Raw genomic sequence first — 25,000 nt, 5'->3', positions numbered from 1 at the left:
TAAGGGAGATAAAAGTGATAAGAGAGGAAAGGTGGAAAGCGGGATGAAGGAGAGAGAGAGAGATAGATAGATAGAGAGAGAGAGAGAGAGGGAGAGAGAGAGAGGGAGGGAGGGAGGGAGGGAGGGGAGGGAGGGAGGGAGGGAGGGAGGGAGGGAGGGAGGGAGGGAGGGAGGGAGGGAGGGAGGGAGAGAGAGAGAGAGAGAAGGATAGACATCAAATCATTCCTTTTCCATCTGTCCTTCCGTTCTCTAGGCTTGTCTTTTCCCTATATTTCTTGCATTCGTTATCTCCCTCCGTCATCCTCTCTCCCTCTGTGCTATTTTCTCCGTATTGCGTTCTTTCAGCGTGCGTGATTGCCATATTTTCTCCATTCGTATTTATCGTAAATTCTCTCCCATTCTTCACATTCCTATTTCCTTCCATTCTCCGTCTGTTGTTTTCGTTCAACTTTTAATTTTCACCCTCCTCCCCTCGCCGAACCGCCCTGTTCTTCGTCTTCCTTCTATTCCGCCTACGCACATCCTCTCGCCCTTTCCTTTCACCCCTTTTCCTCTCTCCTTTACGTCTTCCTCCCCTTTCTTCATCTCATCCCTCATCCCCTTTCTCCTCTCTTCTCGTCTTCTCTCTATTCCTTCTTCCTTTCTCCCCATCTTTCACCTCGCCCTCTCTCTTCCTCTCATCCTTCATATCCTCTCCCTCCTTCCTCCTCCTTTCCTCACATCTCGCTTCTTCCCTCTTCCCCTCTTCTCATCTCTCCCTTCCCCTTTCCTCCCCTCTCCTCATCTCTCTCTTCCCCTTTCCTCCCATCTCCTCATCTTTCCCTTCCCCTCTCCTCCCGTTTCTTCGATATCTTTCCGTTATTACCCACACTCCAGCTGCTGTACAGGAACTTTTTTTTTTTTTTTTTTTTTTTTTGATATTCTACTAAATAAATGCGATCTCCAACCCCCTCCCCCCTCTTGTTTCCCCCTCCCCCTCCCCCTTTTTATGTCTTGCGTTCTCTCTTTCCGGTTGAAGTCTTTGGTGATTGGGCTTTGCTTGTTTCTCTTTTGTTTGTTATTTTTTAAATTTCGTTTGTTTAGATGAATTTCGAGTCATTTGTTACGTGGACATACGTAATACGGATATGATACGTGCATAATGCATACATATATATAGATATACGTAATTCATGCATACACACGCGCACGCATACACGCATGCAGAAGCACACACGCTCGCACACTCGCACACACACACACTCGCACACACACACACACTCGCACACACACACACACACACACACACACACACACACACACACACACACACACACACACACACACACACACACACACACACACACACACACACACACACACACACACACACACAACTCACACACAACCCACACACACACACACAGACAACCCACACACACACAACCCACACACACACAACCCACACACACACACAACCCACACACACACAACCCACACACACACACACACAGACAACCCACACACACACAACCCACAACTCACACACAACCCACACACACACACAACCCACACACAACCCACCCACACACAACCCACCCACACACACACACAACCCACACACACACACACACACACAGACAACCCACACACCTCGCATTCCCATTTCTCCCTCTCGAGAGCTCCATTGTATTCCCGCTTTGTGTTTGACCTCAATAACATGCAAAGAACACCAGTCGATTCGTCATGTACGTAATTCCAGCTGGCGAGCGGATGCGGAGGCCTAGTCCCCTTGGGTGGCGTGTGCGGATGCGTACGTACACGCGGCCATGTGAAATCAGGCTTGGATGCGTGTGTATAAACGAGCAAGACTGGTGGGGGATTTTGGTTAATTTCTCTTTTGTCTTCTCTTTCTCTCTCTCTCTCTTCTCTTCTCTTTTCTTCTCTCTCTCTGTCTCAGCCTCCATTTTTCGCGTGTTTCCCCCCTTATCCTCTCTCCCTCTCCCCACATCCCTTTTCCTCGCTCTCCCTCCCTCCCTCCCTCCCTCTCCCTCTTCCTCCCTTTCCCCTCCCCATTCCTCCCTACTCCCTCCCTCCCTCCCTCTCCCTCTCCCTCTCCCTCCCTTCCTCCCTCTCCCTCCCTTCCTCCCTCTCCCTCCCCATTCCTCCGCGCATTTAAACATTCCTCAATGTCCAGACAACACGTCTTGATTAATCACCGAGGCACCGGCGCCGAAAAATGCATCATCTTATCAAAGCCCAAGAAAAAAAAAATGGAGAAAAGACCTTTATTGTACACACAGCGTTTTCCATCTGACTTTCCGTTAATTTCCCAAAAGGCCTTCTTGTGACGGAGGTGAAGGGGGAAGAGGGGTAGGGGAAGAAGGGGAAGAGGGGAAGTGGGAGAGGGAAGGGAGGAGGAAAAAAAAGGATAATAGCTGGCCTTACAGTTTCTCTTGAACAGACGAAATTCAAGACGGTGGAAAAGAATCGACGGCTTCTCCGCGATGGGGAAAAATGACGAAATACCTGAATGTGAGGACGAGCGGTGGAGGTCAGGGAGAGGGGGTGGGGGAGGGGGAGGGCAGGGGAGAGGGCAAGGGAAAGAGAGAGCCGGACAGACGGATAGGCAGGGAGGGAGAGAGAAAGAGAGGGGGGGGAGAGAGAACGAGGCCGAGAATAAGAACAATAACAAGAAAAAGACCGAGCGAGAGAGAGAGAGAGCGAGAGCGAGAGCGAGAGCGAGAGCGAGAGCGAGAGAGAGAGAGAGAGAGAGAGAGAGAGAGCAGGAAATAAACTCGCCCAACACCATTTTGCTTTCCCGCGTGCTCCCTCTCGGCAAAAATTGATTCGGATCGGGCCGTGGAGTTCGCAGCTCATCGTGCAGATCACAGCCAGATCGAGGGAGCTTTATCCCTCCACAGCCAGGGGATTTTGCCCTCCAATCCTCCCTCCCACCCCTCCCCTCCACCCCACCCCAGCCCTCCTTCTGATTATCCAATCAAATTACTCGTCTTTTTGGTCGAGATAATTCTACGGCAAATAAGTCGATGGAGGGAAGAATACCGCGCCAATATTTGGAGAAAGCGCCCCGACTTTTTTTTTTTTTTTTTTTTTTTTTTTTTTTTTTTAAGGAGGAATCACAATTTACCAGGTTCAGTTTTCTGGGAAATGTAATTGGACCTCCTGACTTGCTTTCGTTGCAAAATGGAGGGAGGGAGGGTGAGAGGGTGAGAGAGTGAGAGGGTGAGAGGGTGAGAGGGTGAGAGAGTGAGAGGGTGAGAGGGTGAGAGAGGGAGAGAGGGAGAGAGGGAGAGAGTGAGAGTGAGAGGGTGAGAGGGTGAGAGGGTGAGAGAGGGAGAGAGGGTGAGAGAGTGAGAGAGTGAGAGAGTGAGAGAGTGAGAGAGTGAGAGAGGGAGAGAGGGTGAGAGAGAGAGAGAGAGAGAGAGAGAGAGAGAGAGAGAGAGAGAGAGAGAGAGAGAGAGAGAGAGAGAGAGAGAGAGAGAGAGAGAGAGAGAGAGAGAGAGAGAGAGAGAGAGAGAGAGAGAGAGAAAGGAGGAGAAGGAGAAGGATGAGAGGAAGAGAAAGAGAAAGAGAGAAGAAGCAAAAGAAAAGGAAGGAAAAGGAAGGAGACACAAAGGGCGAGGAGGAGACGAAGAAACGATGCGAGGAGAGAAAGGAAAAGAAAAGAAAAAAGAAAACGACAAAGACATCAGACCGACAGTCGACCACAGACGAACCCGGCAGAAGATGAAGAGGGGGAGTGGGGTGGGCAGACAGAGAGGGGGATGGGGGGATGGGGAGAATGGGGGGATGAAGGAAACACCAAGAGAAAACACCGATATCTAATCCCTGGAAGCTGCGGAAAGTCCCTGGCACTTGAATGTCTCGTCTTCATTAAACAAATGAGGATATCTTTTTTTTTTCTTTCTTTTTTTTTCTTCTTTACAGTCCAAACCGTATCGATCCATTTTCTTAAGTGATCGGAGGTTCGTGAGGAAAAGAAAAATTGGAAGAGGAGAGGAAGAAGGAGAAAGAGAAAGAAAAAGAAAAGTAAAGGAAAAAGGAAGAAAAGATGAAGATAGAAGGAAGAAAAGAAGAGAAAAAAGAGAAAGAAAGTAGAAGAAAAAAAGAAGAAAGGAAGAAAGTAGAAGATAAACATGAGAAAAGAAGTAGGAGAAGGAGAAGTAATAGTAGTAGAAAGGAAAAAGAATAAAGATAAACATGAGAAAAGAAGCAGAAGGAGTAATAGTAGTAGAAAGGAAAAAGAATAAGAAAAAAAGTAAAAAAAAAAAGTAAAATAAAAACAACATCGGGTTCCGAAAGTTTCATTTGTATCGAGTTTAAACAAGAAGGACAAAAATTCCTTGGAGTGTTTGTCCGGTGTAAACAACAGAGACAAGGGAATGATCGGTGATTTCTGGCGTTGTGGGACTTCTCCCCCTTTCTTCCTTTTTTTTAATTCCCCCCCTTTATCTTTTTCTCTTTTTCCTTTTTTATGTGTTTTTTTCCTTTCTTTCGTCCCTTTATATTTTTCTCTTGTTTTTCCTTTTTATGTTTTTTTCCTTTCTTTCGTCCCTTTATCTTTTTCTCTTGTTTTTTTATTTTTTATGTTTTTCCTTTCTTTCGTCCCTTTATCTTTTTCCCCTTCTTCTTTTTCCCTTTTCTTCCATTTTTATCCGTTTCCCCCCGCTTTCTCTTTTTTTCTCTTCATTTTATTTCCATTCTTCCATTATTTTCCTTTCTTTCCCTTCATTATTTTTCTTCTTTTCCGTTTATCTCCTTTTCCCTTGTCTCTCTTTTTTTCTTCGTGTTTTTGTTTACTTTTCCTTTTTTACTCTTCCCCTATTGTCTCTTCTCCTCTTTTCTCCTTTTAGCTCTTTGTGTATTTTTCCTCCTCTTTTTATTTGTGGGCAACTAGTGTTCGTGTTTCCCCTTTTAATTGTTTTTGTTCAGTCTTTTTTTTTTCCTTTTACGCAGTTTTCCTTGATTTTTAGCAGTATGTAGGTGTTGGAATATATTGCTTTATATTTTCATTTGTGTTAACCGGGTGTATGTATGTATGAATGTTTGTATGTATGTATTTATATGTACTGTATGTATGGATGGATGTTTGCATGTTTATATGTATATGTATGTATGTATGTTTGTATGTTTGTTTTTATATTTATGTATTTTTGTTTTTATATTTATGTATGTTTGTATTTATATGTACGGTATGTATGTTTGTATTTATATGTACTGTATGCATGTTTATATGTATGGATGCATGCGAATGTGCTGCATGTATGTATTTATGTATGTATCTAGTCCGTAGGCATGTATGTGTACGTGCGTATCCGCGTGTCCGTGTCGTCCTACGCGTCTCTACGTCCGTGAAAGCGCGCGCGTGTGTTTGTGCGAGGCCCTTGAAGCAAGTCTCATTACCACGGAAATCCTCACTTGTACCTGAAGTGATCCTTGCCGCCCACACTCGCACCTGCCGAGGCGCCCTCTGGCCTCCTCCTGTCTCCCGCCGCCGACAGGAGCCTCGTCCGCCTGGGCCGCTCGGCGCTCCGTCGCCTCGGCTCGGCTCGGGTTTTGCCTCCTCCGTTTTCGTTCTCTTGTTCTCGTTTTCGTTCTCGGCCTTGTTCTCTTTCTAGTTTTTGCTTTCTCTGTATCTTGCTTCTCTCTCTCTCTCAAGCTTGCCTTTCTCTCTCTCTCTCTCTCTCTCTCTCTCTCTCTCTCTCTCTCTCTCTCTCTCTCTCTCTCTCCCTTTCTCTCTCTCTCTCTCTCTCTCTCTCTCCTCTTATTTGATTTTTCCTCTTCTTCCCCTTCGCCTCCCCTCCGCACATCCCCTAAAGCTCGGCACCTGATCCTTCTCGCCTTCATATAGGGAAATGGGAGAGGGGGGGAGAGGTCCCCGGATCACCGGCGGTTGAACCAATTTTCTTTATTTCCTCCACACACACACACACACACACACACACACACACACACACACACACATACACACACACACACACACACACACACACACACACACACACACACACACACAGTCACACATACACACACACACATACACACACACAGACACACACACAACACACACACACACAACACACACACACACACACACACACACACACACACACACACACACACACACACACACACAGTCACACATACCCACGCATACACACACAGTCACACATACACACACACACACACAGTCACACACACACACACACACACACACACACACACACACACACACACACACACACACACACACACACACACACACACACACACACACACACACACACACACACACACACACACAATGATCTGCTATGTATCTTATGCATGTATTCAGCCACGGCCAGAGAGAGCACATTGTCTTTTAATTTCCCCCAAAACCGATAGCCAATGGCGGCGTCCGCGCGCTCTCTGATTCCCGAATTTAAATGGGCGGGTCTTTGCCTGATCCTTTACTAATCACTAAATGGCTAAATTGCCTGTAAATGGCTGGTCGTTCGGCTCTTGTTCAATCAGGGTTGCCAATGGGATTTCCAACGCTGCCTTTTGTTAGGCTTCTGGCCATTGGCTGATCGGGATAACATCTGTGGCGGCTCGACCAATGGGAGTCGGCCTCTGATAAATAACAAGATCACGTGACCTGTCCAGCTCTAATTTTCTCTCGGACAAATTACTCTGGCCACTAGGCCTTCCTGGCGGGATTTTTCCTCGTTTCTTTATCTTTTTAAGGGAAAGGTGGGGCATTCCCTGGCGAATAGGCTATATGTATATGTATGTGTGTATGTGTGTGTATGCATATATGCGTATGTATATGTCTATATGTATGTGTGTGTGTCGGTATGTGTATGTATGTATGTTGTATGAAAGTAGGTATCTCTCTCTCTCTCTCTCTCTCTCTCTCTCTCTCTCTCTCTCTCTCTCTCTCTCTCTCTCTCTCTCTCTATATATATATATATATATATATATATATATATATATATATTCATACATACATATATATGTATATATAATCATGTAATGTAATATAGTTTATATATGATGTAAACCGATGTTTTATCAGTATGATATGATACACAATATAGCGTAATACAAGAAAAATCTAATCAGTTACATTTGGGAAATAGATTTTAAAACCGATTTGTCCACATCTTGATATACGAATATTTGGAATACCATAATTTAATTTTTTCATTTATCTTTATTTTTTCTACACGCTTGAAATGCTCAGTAATGAATCAATTAGATTAGATCACGCTGGTCGTTGTGTCTGTCGCTAATTAGCAGGTGTTCGGAAGCGGACAAACAAGCCTAACGATGGCCGGCACTTGTTAACTTCCATTTGTAAAAAAAAAAGAAGGAAAAAAAGTTACAAATGGACACGATGAAAAATAAGTTTCGACATCCTCAGGTAGGAGGCGAGAGGCCGCGGGTGAAACGTGAGGGAGTCAAAGGTGCGACTTCCTTTCCTTATGAAGCCGAAGTCGGACGGAGACAAAGCGGACGAGTTCTTAAGGGTCCTCCGAACGTGGCTTAAAAGAAATAAAAGGAATAAGAATTAGGAAATAAAAAGATGTGGTTCTGTTATCTCCGACGTGGTTCAAAAGAGGAGGTTAATGGTAATTGGTAACCGTCGACAGGCCTATTCGCCCTCCAGCTTCTCATCCTCTTCACCTTTTATTTCTCGCTCATTTTTTTTTCTCTCTCTCTGTCTTAATCTATTTATTACTAGGCCTTACACACCTGCCCACTCTTTACCTCCTGTCGCTTGCTCCGAACAGCTGGATTGGAACTATATTTATAGATTCCGCGATTCCATGTTTCAACTAAATCTGATCCTCTGAACTAGACTGGGATTTAGCGCATAGAGGATCGAGCCGCTTTCAAAAGAATAAAATCCAATCTACACGGGAGTATCAATTAAACAATGGAAAAACTTTTGGGAGTGTGAACGCTCATAAAAAGAATAAGGGAAAATAAACACCAGGAAAGTATAAAAAAAAAGCCTTGATCTTTTTGGGGAGGAATAGAAATAGAAAGAAAAATAAGTAACGCGTGGATATGCTTTCAAAACAAAAGAAGCTCGATCTCAGAAACGAGAACGAGGCAAACGCATGGAGGATATAGACTTCATAGACGAATAATGGAGTAGGAGATGGATAAATGATAACAGGATAAACGATAAACGGGAGATAAGGGAATGAATAGAAGAAAGGACGTGACGGGAATATATGAATTACGCGCCGTAACGATGCACATTCCGCGATCGCCCGCCATTACCATTTGTGTCCCGGATTTCGCTCCCAAGTGTGTAAATTACGGCGATTTAGCGATAATTGTCCCGTCAGATGTGGGCGGGAAGAGGGCTCGCGGGCGGGAACATATTTTTGTGGGTCTTTTTTTAATAATTGGATTTTATTTGGGGTCGTTTGGTTTGTCGCTATGGATGCGAGCGTATTTTATTTAATTTATTTATATTCACGTGTATCTGTTCTTTTATCTATTTTATCATTATTCTATTTCGGAGCATGTTTATTAATTTAGATGTACGATACATATATTTATTCAAATATTTTTTTATCGTATCGTCATAGTCACCATCGTCATCGTCATCATTATTACTATTGACATTTATATTATTATCGATGTAATATTTTTATTGCTGGTGTTATTGAGGAATTTGCTGCGGTTATTTTATGTTTTCGCGTATTAGTGTATACTCTGCGGGAATTTTTGTAGTTAATCGGATAGAAAATTTGGCCACACATGCTGAGTCACGATGCCTGATTGGAGTGGATTTTTGTTTTCGTATTTTGAAATAAAAAAGGAAAAGGGGAGAGGGAGAGGGAGAAAAGTAGGGGAGAGGGAATGGGGCATTGAGAGAGGGAAATGGACAGAATAAGTAGAGAGAGAGAGAGAGAGTGAGGGGGGTGGGGAGGCAGGTAGACCAGCAGGAAAATGGGCAGACAGACAGACTGTCGGATAGACAGACACACAGGCAGGGAGGCATACACATACATTCATACATACAGACAGACAGATGGACATATCCAAACACGGGGGAGGTAGTTATCCACCCCTTCCTATCTATCTCCCCCTATAATAGACCATCCTCCCTCCCCCTCTCCCTCCCCTCTCCGCATTCCCCCTTCCCCCTCCCTCTCTCCCTTTCCTCTCCCCCTTCCCCTCCCCGTCCCCTTTCCTCTCCCTCTCCCTCTCCCCCTTCCCCCTCCCCTCTCCCTCTTCCCCCTTCCCCTCTCCCTCTTCCCCTTCCCCTTCCCCCTTCCCCCTTCCCCGTCCCCCTCCCCCACCGCAGGGAGTCCATCGCACGCCCCATTCTGCCGTAGAGCAAAATACTCGCGGGCGTGTGAGGCCTCATCATTTCGGATAACCGGCGGGCTCGGGGCTCATGAGTTATCTGGAGGTAAATCCCCATTAATTAATTTTGTTCGCGTGGAAAGCGTTATTCCTTCATTTCGGCGTGTGGCGGCGATGCGCGCGCGAATCGGGTGATGGAATTTGATTTCCATTTTTTGAAAAAAATGTGAGGGAATATTTTGCGAATGTGTTGGAATAATAAAGGTTGTGGTAAATTAAACAGAATTGGTGAGTGTGTGTATGTGGCTATATATATATATATATATATATATATATATATATATATATATATATATATATACGCATACATATATATACATACATGCACACACACACACACACACACACACACACACACACACACACACACACACACACACACACACACACACACACACACACACATATATATATATATATATATATAAAATATATTTATATTTATGTATATATATATTTACGTATGTAGGTATGTAGACGTGTGTGCGTGTGCATGTGCATGTGCGTGAGCGTGTGTGTATGCGTATGTGTATGTATGTATGTATGTATGTATGTAATTCATATTTTTGTGGCACTTACCTTAAATCACCACAACTTTCGTGTTCCAGTCTGCCTTCCTTCCTCGGCTTTCCTTGTTTTTAGAATCCCTTTTTATTTTACTCTTCGCCTTGCTGGTCTTCATCGCCATTTTTTATTACGGTCGTGTTGCACTTCCTCCGTAATCAGAAATATTACTTTTCCTTCAGCATTTCCCGGAAGAAGAGGGATCCTTCGCCCAGCCCGACTAAAAAGACCTCGGGGATTTTTTTTTTTTTTTCGTCTTTTCGTCCGTTCAGTTGCGTTTCTCCCCTCCCCCTTTCTCCGCCCCCTCCTGCCTTTTCTTTCTATTTTTCCTTTCTCCTTTCTTCGCTTTCTTCTCTCCCTTCTCCCCCCCTCTTTTGTCCATTTTTTTTTTTATCTTTTATTTGTTCTTCCCTTTCCTTGGTCTTTTCTTATTATTTCGATTTCGCCATGTTCTTGAATCTTCTTTCTTCGCCCTCGTTGTCTTCTCCCTTCCATTTTCTCTCTATCTCGCTTTTTCTTATATTCTCTCCCATGCCCCTCTTTCCACAATCTCTTTCTCTTCTTCCCTTCCTCCCTCCCTCTCTTCCCCCTTTTCACCCTCCTCCCCTCTCTCCCATTCCCGTCTCCCCTCCTCAGCTTCCTCTCCCTTCTCTCCCTCTTTCCCCTTCCATGTCCCTCCGGTTTCTTCCAAACACCCCTCCCTCCCTCCCTCCACCCCACCTCCCCCACTATCCCTCCTCCCCCCCTCCCCTCCTCCTCTCCCACTCCCCCCTCCTCCCTCCCTCCACTCCCCCTCCTCCCTCTCTCCACTCCTCGTCCCACCCTCCAGTCCTCCCATTTTTCTCTCCCTCCCTCACAAAGCCCCTATCCCTCCCTTCCCCCCTCCCTCCCTCCTTCCCTCCCAAAGCCCTGCCCCTCTCCTTCCCTCCCTCCCTCCCTCCAGCTCCCCTCCCTCCGGCTTCCTCTATCTCCGCCGTGTTCACCCCCGCGGGCGGTGGCTAATGACATCGCCGCCGCCGCCTTTTGTGGAAGCGCGGAGTGATTGGGACTGATCGGCCGCCCGTGTGGGTGTGTAGGGGGTGTTGGTGTGTGTGTAGGTGTGGATGTGTGTGTGTTAGTGTGGGTGTGGGTTTGAGTGCGCGCCTGTGTGTGTGTGGGGGGGGTGTAGGTGTGGGTGTGAGTGTGAGTGCGCGCCTGTGTGTGTGTGGGGGGGGTGTAGGTGTGTGTATTAGTGTGGATGTGAGTGCGCGCCTGTGTGTGGGGGGAGGGTGTAGGTGTGGGTGTGTTGTGGGGATGTGTGTGGAGGGTGTGTGAGGGGGAGTGGTGTGGATATGGGTGTAGGTATTGGTTTGGGGGTGTATGTGTGGGTGTGGGTGTGAGCGTCTGTATCTGTGTGTGTGAGGGTGTCTACGCGCGCGTCTGTGTCTCCTTCGCTCTGTCTGACCGTCTTTGTCTGGGTGTGTGTACATCTGTGTGTATGTCCATGTGTGTACGTGTAGTTTTCGATGGTATTACTGGGGATAGATGCGGGTGCCAGGTATCGTAGCTGGTATTAGGGGCGCGCTCTTGATTGAGGAGAAGAGGGGAGAAAAGGGCCGAAGAGAAGATGGGGGAAGCGCTGAGGAGGGAGGGAAGAAGGGAGAGGGAGAGAGAGAGAGAGAGACGGAGGGAGAGAGAGAGAGGGAGGGAAAGAGAGAGAGAGAGAGAGGGAAGGAGGGAGGGAGGAAGGGAGGAAGGGAGAGACGGAGGGAGGGTAGGAAGGAAGGAAGGAAGGACCGAGGGAGTTGCTGGAAAGGAGATAAAGAAGAGAAGGGGAGATGCTGGCGGAGAAAAAAAAGAAGAAAGGAGCGGCTGGGAAAGCGAAAAGAAAGAGGGAAGTGGGGAAGATGGAAATAAAGAAAGAGAGATGCTAGAAGAATATAAGAAGAAAGAGAGATGCTGGTAGATAGAATAAAAAAGAGGTACTGAAAGAGGAAAAGATGAACGTTCTGAAGGAGAGGGAGAACCTGATAGGGGAAAGAAGAGAGAGTGAGGTTGAACGAAATGGAGAAGGAGAAGAAGCTAACGAAGAAGAGAGACAATAGTCGAGAAAATCAAGAGAAAATAAAGAAACAAAAGTTAAAAAACAAACCAAACAAAGCAAAAGACAGCCATAGCTCAAAACACCGAATAAAGTTAATGAAAGGGAAGAGAGAAAGAGATAAAGCGAGAGAGAAAGAAAATGGTAGACCAGATAGAAACGAAAGTAGAGCGGAGAAAAGAGGCCGCCACGATATCTTGGTAGGAGGTCGAGGGACGGATGGTGGGGGTGGGGGAGGGGATGGGGGAGGGTGAGTGGAGGGGAGGTAGGATCGAGGTGTTGGGAGGGATGGATGGTGGGGGGGAGGGAGGGAGGAGGTGGAGGGGAGGTAGGATCGAGGTGTTGGGGTAGGGGGTGATGGAGGGGGGCGGAGGGGAGGGTGGATCGAGATGTTGGGGGGGGCTAGGAAGGGAGGGAGGGAGGGAGGGATTGAGTGAGGGAGGGTTGGAAGGGGAGTCGTGATGGAGGCATTGCGTGCGGAGAGGTGGAGGAGGAATCGGTACTGGAGTTAAGTCTTTTTGGAAAAGGCTGATGGAGGCGGAGGCCGAGGGTGATATAAGGGCAGATGGAAGGGGGAGAAGGGAGGGAGAGAGAAGGGGAGAGAGGGAAAAGTTAGGGAGAACAAACGCACATTCACTCACACATATACACACGCGCGCACACGCACACGCACACGTACACGCACACGCACACACACACACACACACACACACACACACACACACACACACACACACACACACACACACACACACACACACACACACACACACACACACACACACACACACACACACACACACACACACACACACACACACACACACACACACACACACACACACACACACACACACACACACACTCATCCACCCACGTACACAGAGAAAGAGAGAAAAATAGAAAGAACAAATAAAAAAGAAAAGAAAAAAATGAGAAAAAGAGAAAGAGAAAGAAAAAGCAAAGAAAGAATTGAAGAGAAGCAGGCGATTGGGAAGGACGGAAAAAGCGTGCACGTGGAAGACAGCGAGAGCACAAGTATTCCCAGAAGAAAAAGAATTCTCAAAACCAGACATCTGACAGCTTCTGGTGTGAATCATGGCAAAGGGAGCTTCTTCAAGTCTCCTTGGCGCGAACAAGGTTAGGAAAGGCAGGGGCGAGAAAAATGGGAGACAGGGACAGAGAAAGAGATAGGGCTAGAGGTAAAATGGAGATAGAAATAGAGAAAAGAGGTGAAATGGAGATAGAGATAGAAATAAAGAAGGAATTTGAGACTAGACAGGGGCGGAGACAGAACAGAGAGGGATAGAGGTAATATAGAGATAGAGATAGAAATAGAGGAAGAGTTAGGAAATAGACAGGGGCAGAGATAGAGATAGAGGTAAAATGGAGATAGATATAGATGTAGAGAAAGAGTTTGAGAATACAGAAACAGATAGAGAAAGAAGTAGAGGTAAAATAGAGATAGAGATGGAGTTTAAAGTTAGAGATAGGAACAGAGAAAGAGACAGAGAAGTGAAAAGGGGGAGAGGGAGACAGAAATTTGGCAGAGTAAATGAGTGAGTGAGTGTGAATGACTGAGTGATTTACAGTTACAGTCAGACAGACAGAGACAGAGGTAGGCATATGGCAGACAGCCAAATTGATGATGAATAGATAGGAGGGAGAGGGAGGGAGGAAGGGAAAGAGAGAGAGAGAGAGAGAGAGAGAGAGAGAGAGAGAGAGAGAGAGAGAGAGAGAGAGAGAGAGAGAGAGAGAGAGAGAGAGAGAGAGAGAGACAGACAGAGACTCAACACCCGCGCGGACACCAAACCCATAAGAGCTTTTACTCCCAAATAAATTTCAATACACTTAACATATACCAATTTTAATTAGTCCCCCCAACCTCATCCCCCCTCTACTACTTTTTTTTATATAAATATAATTTCACTCAGGAGGAGCATCGCTAATGACCCTGCCATCATTATAAAACTAATATGAATAAACCTTCGGGTGATTATACGGCATTATGCAAAATAGAGCAACCCCCTGACCCCCCCCCCTACTACCCCTACGCTTATCTCCCCTACCTTCAACCCCATCCCAAACCTTTTACCCCTTCCCCCTATTTCTAACCCAACCCCCAACCCAACCCCAATCTCCTACCCTCTACTCCCTACCCCAACCCGTTCCCCTCCTTCCTACACCAACCCCTTCCTCTATTATCTACCTCAACCCCAACCTCCTGCTTCAACCTCAACCCTCAACACCCCTACCCCTACTTTCTACCCCAAGCCTTTTTCCTACCCCCTTCCCCTACTTTATAACCCAATTCATACCCCAACCCCTACCCCTTCCCCCTACCTCCTACCTCCTCCCTCAACCCCGTCCCCTTTCCCCTACCCCCTTCCCCTGCTCCCTACCGCCCACCCCCTCCCCCAACCTCCTACCTCAACCTCAACCCTCAACTCTCCCCTCTCCTCCCCCCTACCCCTTCAGCCCCCATGACCCCCGGCGAAGAGCCAAATTTCGGTAATGGAACAAAGGTATCTATCCATATATGTAGATTAGGATGAGCAAGGATGTTGTAAGGAGGAGGATGTAGGCCTACCCATCCTCCTCCTCCTTCCCATTCCTCCCTCCCTCCCCCCCTTCCCCCTTCTCCGTGAGGCTAGAGGGGGGGGGGGATGGCTATTCCATCACTTTCTCGTGACGCGATTCCCAGTAGGGGGGAGAAGAGTGGGGGGGGGGAGGACAGGGGGGAGAGGGGGGTTGGGGGTTAGGGGGAGAGGTGGGGGAAATGTGATTGGAGAGGAAGAGCGAAGATGAACGTGGAGAATATATGTTTACAGGCATATATGATGATGTTTAGCGTGTGTGTTTCTGTGTTTAAGTATGTGTGTGTGTGTGTGTGTGTGTGTGTGTGTGTGTGTGTGTGTGTGTGTGTGTGTGTGTGTGTTTCTGTGTTTAAGTATATATGTGTGTGTGTGTGTTTGTTTGTTTGTACGTGTGTGTGTGTGTCTGTGTGAGTTAAAGAATGAGAGAGAGAAAGAGAAAGAGAACTCGGAAAAATGGATAATCAAAAGAGCGAAGAGTGAAATAGCAAAAGAGCGAAAGAACGTAAGAAAGAGTAATCAAAAGAGCGAAAGAGCGAGAGAACGTAACAAAAGAATAACCGAAAGAGCGAGAGAGCGAAAGAACGTAAGAAAGAATAACCAAAAGAGCAAAAAAGCGAAAGAACGTACGAAAGAGTAATCAGAAGAGCGAAAGAACGTACGTAAGAGCGAGAGAGCGAGAGAGCAAAAGAACGTACGAAAGACCGAGAGAGCGAGAGAGCAAAAGAACGTACGAAAGAGCGAGAGAGCAAAAGAACGCAAGAAAGAATAATCGAAAGAGCGAGAGAGCGAAAGAACGTACGAAAGAGCGAGAGAGCGAGAGAGCAAAAGAACGCAAGAAAGAATAATCGAAAGAGCGAGAGAGCGAAAGAACGTACGAAAGAGCGAGAGAGCGAGAGAGCAAAAGAACGCAAGAAAGAATAACCGAAAGAGCGAGAGAGCGAAAGAGCGCACGAAAGAGCGAGAGAGCGAGAGCGAGAGAGCAGCCTCGTGGCCTCTCTCTCCCTCCGTAATTACGGGCGGCCACGCGATAAAGGCGGCCGTTGGCAACCCATCGGCCTGGTAATTGTGATTAACAAAGAACCCCAAACTTTTGTGATAGTTTGGGCTGGACTAGGAATAGTTCATCGATTCCATCTTGTAATCGTTCCCAGCCCTTTTCCTTTGCCCCCTCCCCGTCTCCCCCCTTTCCCTCTCCTACTCCTTTTCCCTCTTCCTCTCCCTCTCCCTCTCCTTCTCCCTCTCTCCCTCTCCCCTCCCTCCCCCTCCCCCCCCCCCTCTCTCTCTGTCTCTATCTCTATCTATCTCTCTATCTCTCTCCCTCTCTCCCTCTCTCCCTATCCCTCCCACTCCTCCCCCCTATATGGCCCTTGGTTCCTGATCTCGAGGCTTGTGTTATTAATATAGTTGTTACCGATGATGATGATGGGGTGGTATTGGCAATGGTGTTGGCAATGGTGTTCTTGGGTTTGCTGGTTCTTTGGGCATTTTTCCGTTTGTTGTGATGGTAATGGTGATGATGATGATGGTAGTAATGATGATTAAAATAAGATGATAATAATGATGATTAAAATAAGATGATAATAATGATGATTAAAATAAGATGATAATAATGATGATTAAAATAAGATGATAATAATGATGATATATATAAATAATGGTGATAATAGTAATAATTATAATAACAATGATAACAATGATGATAATGATGATAATTATTGCTGTTATTGTTAATGATAAAGATAATAATAATGATAATGATAATATTAATTCTAATAATGATAATGATGATTACTGTTATTTTTATTGCCAATAATGATGATAATTATATTTTATTATGATAATGATAAAATTGGTATTATCTTTTTTTTTACTATTACTGCTATTATTCTTTTAGATTTACTATATCACCCTTGTTTTCCTCTCTTTCTCCTTCCCCCCCTTCCCCCACCTTCTGCCTCCCCCCCTCCCTCCCCCCCACTTCCAATCCCCCTCCTCCAGTGCGGCCGCCTCCCATATCCCTTAATTTGATGCCTGGGATGCTGGTGATTAATCCAGATTACGGGCGATTAATATAATTGCTGTACTGTCATGCTTATTGGTCTCGTTAGGGGCGGGATGGCGATGTTTGTTCCAGGCGCCCGCACGCCCGCGCAGGATGGCCAGGGGGCGGCAGATGTGCTTGGAGGCTGTGGGCGGGGAGGGGTGGAGTGGGTGGGTGGGTGTGGATGGGAGTGTGGAAACTTTGGTGGATAGGTGGGTGGGGTGTGGATAGGTGGGAAGGAGTGGATGGTAGTGTGGATAGGTGGGAAGGAGTGGATGGGAGTGTGGATAGGTGGGTAGGAGTGGATGGGAGTGTGGATAGGTGGGTAGGAGGAGTGGATGAGAGTGTAGATAGGTAGATGGGTGTGGATTGGTGGATGGGTGTGGATGGGAGTAGAAGTTATTTGTGGATAGTAGATGGGATCATTTTTGTCTCTTAAGTTCGGCAGGTCCAAGGAAATGGATAAATGGGCGCAAAAATGCAAATTGCGGATAAACTGATGTTGATACCGCCACGCTGTTCAACAATTGCAAGGTTTTGTTAGCAGTGTCAGAATAGCTCTGTCATTTGGGTCGAAATTCCCAAACCGCGTAGAGAATTCAGTTCATGGCTCAAAATTCTTTCTGTTCAGTCGCGTGGTCTGTGTTTTCGGTCTCTATTTTAGTTCATTAGCTGCTTTCCCCAACGTCGATGTCTTCATCCCTCCTCGAGAGACATCCAGTCACGGCGCAGAAGTGGATATTTACCTTCCCCCTGTCCTCCTCCCCCCTCCCCCTCCCGTTTTTCTCCCTTTGTTTCTCTCTCCTCTTTGTTGCTCTGCGTCTTGTTCTTTTGTTTCGCATTTTTGCAACTACCCGTTCGGACGGACTCGACCCGCTCCTGCCTATCGGAAATCGATATCTATAAATAGTTCGGAAATCCCTTCTCTGTCAAGCAGCCGTCAATCACTGGGGTCAATTTCCACCCTGGGGGAAAGAAGGTGTTAAAGTCGGCGATCGATTTTCTCGCGTTGTTGTTGTTGTTGTTGGCTTGTGCTTGGGGCGGTCGGATAAACAGTGCGTTGCCAAGCACGCGAGAGGGGGACTTGAAAGGTGTTATTTTTGACGCCGGCGTTGCATGCAATACGCGCGCTCTATGCAGTGATTGTTGATCTTAGATGAAAGGGACGTTTCCGCTGTTTTGGATTTTTGTTTCCTTTTTTTTCCTTTTTTTCTAAGATTTCGTTTCAGGCGGACTTTTTGATATCAAAGGAGTTGCGTTGAGGTTTATAAAAAAGGAAAAGATGAATATGTGATTGCATCGTACCCCATCATTCTGCAGGGAGGCAACTTTTTTTCTTTTTTCTTTTTTTTAATTTCAGCTGTTTCTAAAAGCTAACATGATTATAGTGACCAGGTATTGATAAAAATGGGGGGCGGGGAGCGATGGGGAGGGGGGGAGGGTGAAACACGAATCAAGGCAGGTGAAAGGTGTGTATTTTACTGTAGTCGTTTCGTGTTGTCTTCCCCCGCAAAGAAAAGGTGTGCGTTACGAAATGACGAGGAAGCCGAAAATGAGGGGAACGTGATAAAGAGGAAGAGACGGAGCGGCAACGAGACAGAGATGGATGCGGAGGGGGGAGGGAACGATGAGGGGAAGGAAAAAGGGAGGGGAACAGGGCCAAGGGCAAGTAGGAGGTGCCAGAGGGTAGGTAGTTAGAGAGGGGAGGGAAAGGGGTGACAGGGGGTGATGGCAGAGGGTTGGTGAGGAGAGAGAGAAAGAGAGAGAGAAAGAAAGAGAGAGAGAGAGAGAAAGAAAGAAAGAGAGAGAGAAAGAAAGAAAGAAAGAAAGAGATAGATAGATAGATAGAGAGAGAGAGAGAGAGAGAGAGAGAGAGAGAGAGAGAGAGAGAGAGAGAGAGGGAGAGAGAGAGAGAGAGAGAGAGAGAGAGAGAGAGAGAGAGAGAGGGGGGGGGTAGAGGAAGGGTGACAGGGGGCAAGGGAAGGTGCCAGAGGGGAGTTATTGAGAGAGGAGGAAGGGCGAGTGAAGGGAGAAGAGACGGGGGAAGCACTATGGCTGGGTCGTCTGTCTTAATCATGTCCCTTAAACGTCACACGGGGGAATCCGTTTAAAAAAAGGACCCCCCTAAGCTATCCCTATCCCCCCTCTCCCCAACCCTCCCCCCTCCGAAGAAGAAGGAAAAAAAGAGAAGAGAGAATATAATATACATACATAATTATCCCTTCTTTCTTTCAGATTTTTCTTCTTATGATATTTATCGTCATCACCCTCCCCGCCCTTCGTTCCTCTTTCTCAATATTTGCCCTTCGGATAAACTTGCAGAATTTTTGCATATTAATTGATATCTTAGACCGAAGGAAAACAGAGACTCCCGTTTGAGAAATTAGCAACTTGAAAGGGAGTGGAATGTTTGCCTTTTCGTGTATGCTTTGGGGGCGCTGAGATATCCCGTTGAGGGCGCGGGATTAAGATGGTGAAAACTATGTGTCTCAAATATCTTTCGTGGCTGAGATGTATAACGGGGTATGTTTTTTTAGTGTGTTTGTAAGTGTTGATGTGTCAGTTTTTATTTTTTTTATTTTTTGTTTGTTTGTTGTTATTATTATTATTTTTGTTTATTATTATTTATTTATTATTATTATTATTATTATTAATATTATTATTATTATTATTATTATTATTACTATTATTGTTATTATTATTTTTGGTGTGAATTGAAAGCAGGAGTGGAAATGAGAGAAAAAAAATATCACAAAAAGGTAAAAAATATTAGGATATCGCGGCCTAAATCCACCTCCCCCCTTACCCCCAACGCCCCCCACCCCCCACCCCCCTAAAAAAAAGAAAAAAATCAATAAATTCGAAAAAGCACAATTTATTTCTCACATGCTCAGCTCTTCAAAGCTCGGCTCGGTACGTGAGGTTGCGGGGTGGGGGGTAGGGGTGAGGGGAGGGGGGATGTGAGGGGCAGGGTGACTCACGCCTCTTTCTCTAATATATAAGAAAATAACCTGCGGAATAAAAAATAATAATAATAAGATAGAAAGGATTTTGTCTGCATTCCGAGTGGATTATTTGTGGAGCGTGGCCGTGTATCAGCGACACTCAAGGCCGAAGTGTTATTGTTTATAAGAAAGGGAAATTGAGAAGAGAGAAAGAGAAAAAAAAAAGTGAAGTATGTGAAATGACTTCTGTTTTAAGTGTCCGCTTTCGCCGGCTTTGGCTTCGTTCGTCGTGTTTGTTTGTTTATCGTTTTTTTTTATCCCTGCTTCGGCTTCTGAAGGGGAACCGAACGATATGAAGAGAAAATATGAAGTAATACAGTTTTCTACGTCGCACAGCAGGGCGTTTGAGATGGGGGAAGAGGGGGGATGGGGGAGGCGGGGGGGGGGAGTGAAAGCATGATGCAGCGGTTTTGTTCTTTGCAACGCGAAACTTTTGATGATCAGAAGTTTTAGTGTTCTGAAAAACGAAAACGTTAATCACAGGGGATGTCGTTGTAGGCTGCGCTGGATGAACGGAGATTGAGCCGGGGTTCGGTGAGGCGGCTTTGGTCTTGGGTATCCTCTCCTGTCTGTGTCTCTCTCTCTCTCTCTCTCTCTCTCTCTCTCTCTCTCTCTCTCTCTCTCTCTCTCTCTCTCTCTCTCTCTCTCTCTCTCTCTCTCTCTCTCTCTTTCTCTCTCTCTCTCTCTCTCTCTCTCTCTCTCTCTCTCTCTCTCTCTCTCTCTCTCTCTCTCTCTCTCTCTCTCTCTCTCTCTCTCTCTCACACTCACTTTTTCTCTCCTCCTCTTCCTTATCCTCTCTCTTCTCTTCCCATTCCCCATCTTCACCCTTCACCACCTCTCCCCCAATTTTTGTTATGTCCACGCCATTCCTCCTTCGTTTTTTCCCTTTTCTTTTCTTCTTCTTCCTCCTCCTCCTTTCAGTCATCCATCAGGCATCCTCTTAACATGCCCAGACCAGTTTATTCTCGGCCCTCCAAGTCTCGCCCTCGACGCCGGCACTTGTTCCTCGAGTGTCACCGTTTCTTGGGAGATTATCCCCCCTCACCCCCTCACCCCCACCCCGAACCCCCTCGTTTTGTTTTGTGTGCCCGGGCATTTTTCACCGGGGGCAGATTCATCTTTGGGGCGCGGTTCTGCAGATGACAGTGTTTCTCCTATTTGTTTCGGGGCGTCTTGGAAGGAAAGAGGGAGAGAGGGTGGGGGTAGAGGGGAAGGGGAGGGAGGGAGAGAGGGAGGGGGAGTGGGAGGGGAGGGGAGGGAGATAGTGAGTGGAAGAGGGGAGGGGGAGGGAGAGAGAGGGGGAGGGGAGGGAGAGAGAAGGGGAGGGGAGGGAGAGAGAAGGGGAAGAGGGGGAGGGGAGGGCAAAAGAGATAAAGAGAAAGAGATGGGAATGCGGGTATTTATCTTTGTTTTCGATTTTTTTTTATTTCGTTCTCATCTTCCTAAATGGCGCCTGGCACTGCAATATCGTATGTTGTTTTATTTTTCACTTGGATATAGAAAAAATGAATAATAAAAGATAGATAAATGACAAATTAATGAATAAAATAATTTTCTGCTCCATCTTGTATCCCATCTCGTCCTGATTGTTAATTAAGCATGGAACAGGCGATCATGAATTTTGAATATCAATCATCGGGCATTAAAAAGGGTGATTTTGGTTTAATTCGTCTCGTGAACAAAGTGTTCAGCGGTGAATAAAGTGCCCAACGCCATGGTTTATGGGCAGAGACAGTCGTTCATCTGCCGAACCACTTTGCCCAAACGACCTTAACGACCAGAAGAACAACCAAACTACTCGAGAACTTTGGCCGTTTCTGTTATCTTGGCGATTATTAAACCACTCCTCATGGGCTGTCGGCCGGCTAAAAGGCACCATTTGACTGCAACTCCTCCTTTCGAGATGGAAATCTGGATCTTATTAACGATCGGAGAGGCGAGCCAAATATGTTCTCTCCCCTCCCTCCTCCCCCTACCCCTACCCCCCCGATTCTGCCCTTGCCATGTGTGGGTTGGTTGAAAGCCCGTCTTTGTTGTGGCGGGGACCGAGACCAGGCCCTGGTCTTCTGGCTGTCTCTGTCTGTCTGCCTGTCTGTCTGTCTGGCTGTGTCTCACTCACTCACTCACTCTCTCTCCTTACTTCCCTCTCTCCCTCTCCCTCTCCTTCCTTCCTCTCTCCCTCTACCTCCCTCCTTCCCTCTCCTCCTTCCTTCCTTTCCCTCCCTCTCCCTCTCCCTCCCCCTCCTCCTCCCTTCCTCCCTCTACCTCCCTCCCTCCCTCCCTCCCTCCCCCCCTCTCTCTCCTCCTTATACTGCTCCTCCCTCCCTCTTCCTCGCCTGCACTCCAACGCCACAGCCCCGCCGCGCCGACCCCTTCCTCGGCGGGGGCGACTCGCGGCGTCAACCTCTTCCCGAACGATCTCTAATCAGACGGCCGAGACGCTTGACGGATTGGGGGGGGGGGAGGGGATTGGGGGGGATTGGGCGGCGCTTCGGGGGGAGAGGTGATACGTCTTGGGAGGCGGAGCGATCGCTTTTGTTGGCGGTGGGGAAGGCGCTGCGTCCCCTCCCCCCCCGCCTCCTGGTCTCCTTGCGGGGTATGAAGGACCCCCTCCCCTCTCCCCTCGCGCATCCTTCTACTTTTTTCCCTCGCTCTTCCTTACTTCCTTTCTTTTTTTCTTTTTTCATTCTTGCTTTCTTGGTCAGCTCCACTCTTCTGACCTTTCCCCTTCCCTCTCTCGTGTCCTGCTCTTCCTCAACCCCCCCCCCCCCCCTCTCCAACGTCTTCCCTTCCTCCTCACCCCAAACCCCTACTCTCCTTCTCCCCCCTCCCACTTCCCTCTCCCTCCCTCCCACTTCCCTCCCCCTCCCTCCGTCTCCCCCCCCCCCTCCCGTGTGGCATTGTGCCTGGTTTCTGCTTGGTCGCCGTGGTCTGTCTGGTCGACGTCGGGCGTGGGTGGTCGCCGGTGGGCTGTTTTGGGCGTTGCTAGCATGTGGCAGGCAATTGCACAAGCTGGCTATGGTGAATCACTTTATTTTTTTATGGTGAGAGGGATTAATTTTTAGGGCAGAATTAAAATGCTTGTTTTATTTGTGTTGTGATTGGGCTGTGAGCTAGAATGATTTTTAGAAATTATAGGAAGTGGTTTTTACATTCGTTGTGATATAAGACAGGGATTTATTTTATATTATGTGGTTGTGGAGAAAAATAATGATATAGCTATATTGCGTTTACTATTTGAGATGTACACCATGTGGATTGTGAGATGTTATGTATAAATTATATATATTTATTAAACTAATATATGTTTTTTTGTTTTCGCAGAATCCGCGTGCAGTGTCCAAATAAGGTAAGAGCGATGTCTTCATTTTGGTTTATTTATCAGTAGCATCAAAGACTTGGTATAAAAATATAATGAATTACATATAAAAGGTCTAATAGAAATGAGAGGTTTAAACCCAAAATTGAATCGGGATTGCTAGCACAAAAAAGGTTTATATATATTGTTTTTTCCTTGTCTTTCTCACGTTGAACGAGTCCCTTGCATGCTAATGAAGACGTAATTCAGGCAGTGTGACATCCGCCTTCCTAATTAGGGCGTTATAATGACCAAGGACTGTGCACATGGCAGCGCTGTCACTCCGGGTAAAACTACTGCTTTTCACACATTTTTCCGCGGTAATGCCGGCGATTTTAATACCTAATGGTTATACTCAAGGCAATAGAAGCCACCCTCTTGGTCACACTGGCGTTCACATTTTAATATGCGGGGCGGGAGCAGACGGCCACGAGAGGCGATTTCCACCAAGTGTTTACCGGAAAAAGTATTTACCGCCGTCACTTCGCCAGAAACCAGATCTGTGTGCATCGCCACATAATTTCCCGCCACCGGAGGGCGCGCGGAAATAGCAGTCCGGCCCGAGTTGCTTATTGCGTATAATCAAAATGAAAAGAATATCCAAAAATATGAGAATCGGTAACCTCGTGCCATTGCGCGGGCTCGCTGTCCTGTGGCAATCTGAATTCATAACAGCAAAAAAAAGGTACGTAATGGATTAGGGGTCTGGGCGGGGAATTTTGGAATTATTCCTCTCGTACGACGAGTGCTCGATACGCGTGGTAAGAATAATTAATTGGCGGAGCGTGGAAAAAAAGTGAGGACGAGGAATCCAACCCCCCAGGACGGAACGGAGGGACCCGCGTATGGCAACAGTGTGTCGCTTGTGTTGTCGATTAGTGACTTTCGAGGAAGCAATTTCGAGCGCATCGTCTTTCGGCAGTGAGTCAATTATCCTCAATTAAGGGGGAAAAGGACGCGCGTGGGGGAACAGACGTAAGAATTATACCTCTGGTCCTTAGGGCACGGACCTGAACGGGGAAAGGAGAACAATAGGAAATGGAGCTTCGAGGACGAGCCTTTGCGCCGTCACTTCGATGGGGTTGGGGGTTGGGGGTGGGGGTGGGGGTGGGGGTGGGCAGGAGCGATCAAACGCCTCGACGCCGACGCGAGTGGATGCGTGATGCCTGCAAGGACAGAAGTGATCTCGTTCTGGTGTCTCCCTTTCTCTCTCTCTCTCTCTCTCTCTCTCTCTTTCTCGCTCGCTCTCGCTCTCTTTCTCTCTCCCTCCCTCTCTCTCTCTCTCTCTCTCTCTCTTTCTCTCTCTCTCTCTCTCTCTCTCTCTCTCTCTCTCTCTCTCTCTCTATCCCTCCCTCCCTCCCTCCCTCCCTCTCCATCTTCCCCTCCCCCTCCCCCTCCCTCCCTCCTCCTCCCTCTCTCTCTCTCTCTCTCCCTCTCTCTCTCTCTCTCTCTCTCTCTCTCTCTCTCTCTCTCTCTCTCTCTCTCTCTCTCTCTCTCTCTCTCTCTCTCTCCTCCCTCCCTCCCTCCCTCCCTCCCTCCCTCTCCATCTCTCTCCCTCCCTCTCCATCTCTCTCCCTCCCTCCCTCTCTCCCTTCCCTCCCTCTCCATTTCCCTCCCCATCCTTCCCTTTCTCTCCTCTTCTTCCATCTCTCATGATAAACCCAACGTAGCATAAAACTCCTACCTGTATACGGAGATGCAGATGCAGGCAGCCGCAGCCCCCCCCCCCCCCCCCCCCCCGCCCCGTCGAAAACATTCCCCGGAAGCGAGAGTGTTGCGTTCACACCAGCTGCCGAGTCGGGGCGTAAAAGTGATTGTTAAGTTTGTATTCTTCGGCTCGTGACTCCCCGCTAGGAATCCCCCTCCCCTCTTCCTCCTCTCCCCACCCTCCTCCTCTCCCCTCCCTCCTCCTCTCCTCCCCCCGCTCAGTCTCCCTGGGGGTATCCACGCGATGTGCCCCGTGCTGATCGCCTGGGG

General features: G+C 47.2%; 1 protein-coding gene across 5 annotated transcripts in view; it reads left to right on the top strand.

The window, feature by feature from the left end:
* The window catches only part of LOC113817325 (DBH-like monooxygenase protein 1), a 452,414-nt gene that overhangs the window by 327,072 nt on the left and 100,342 nt on the right, over nt 1-25,000 (top strand). For all 5 annotated transcript variants that reach the window (XM_070124386.1, XM_070124384.1, XM_070124388.1 and 2 more), the window contains one exon: nt 22,990-23,014. The gene's annotated coding sequence lies outside the window, so the exon portion shown is untranslated. The remainder of the gene's footprint in view (nt 1-22,989; nt 23,015-25,000) is intronic.

Source organism: Penaeus vannamei, chromosome 8, assembly GCF_042767895.1.
Source record: "Penaeus vannamei isolate JL-2024 chromosome 8, ASM4276789v1, whole genome shotgun sequence".
NCBI classification, from domain to species: Eukaryota; Metazoa; Arthropoda; class Malacostraca; order Decapoda; family Penaeidae; genus Penaeus; species Penaeus vannamei.
The sequence above is the reverse complement of the archived record's forward strand: the minus strand, read 5'-3'. Positions and strand labels throughout refer to the sequence as shown.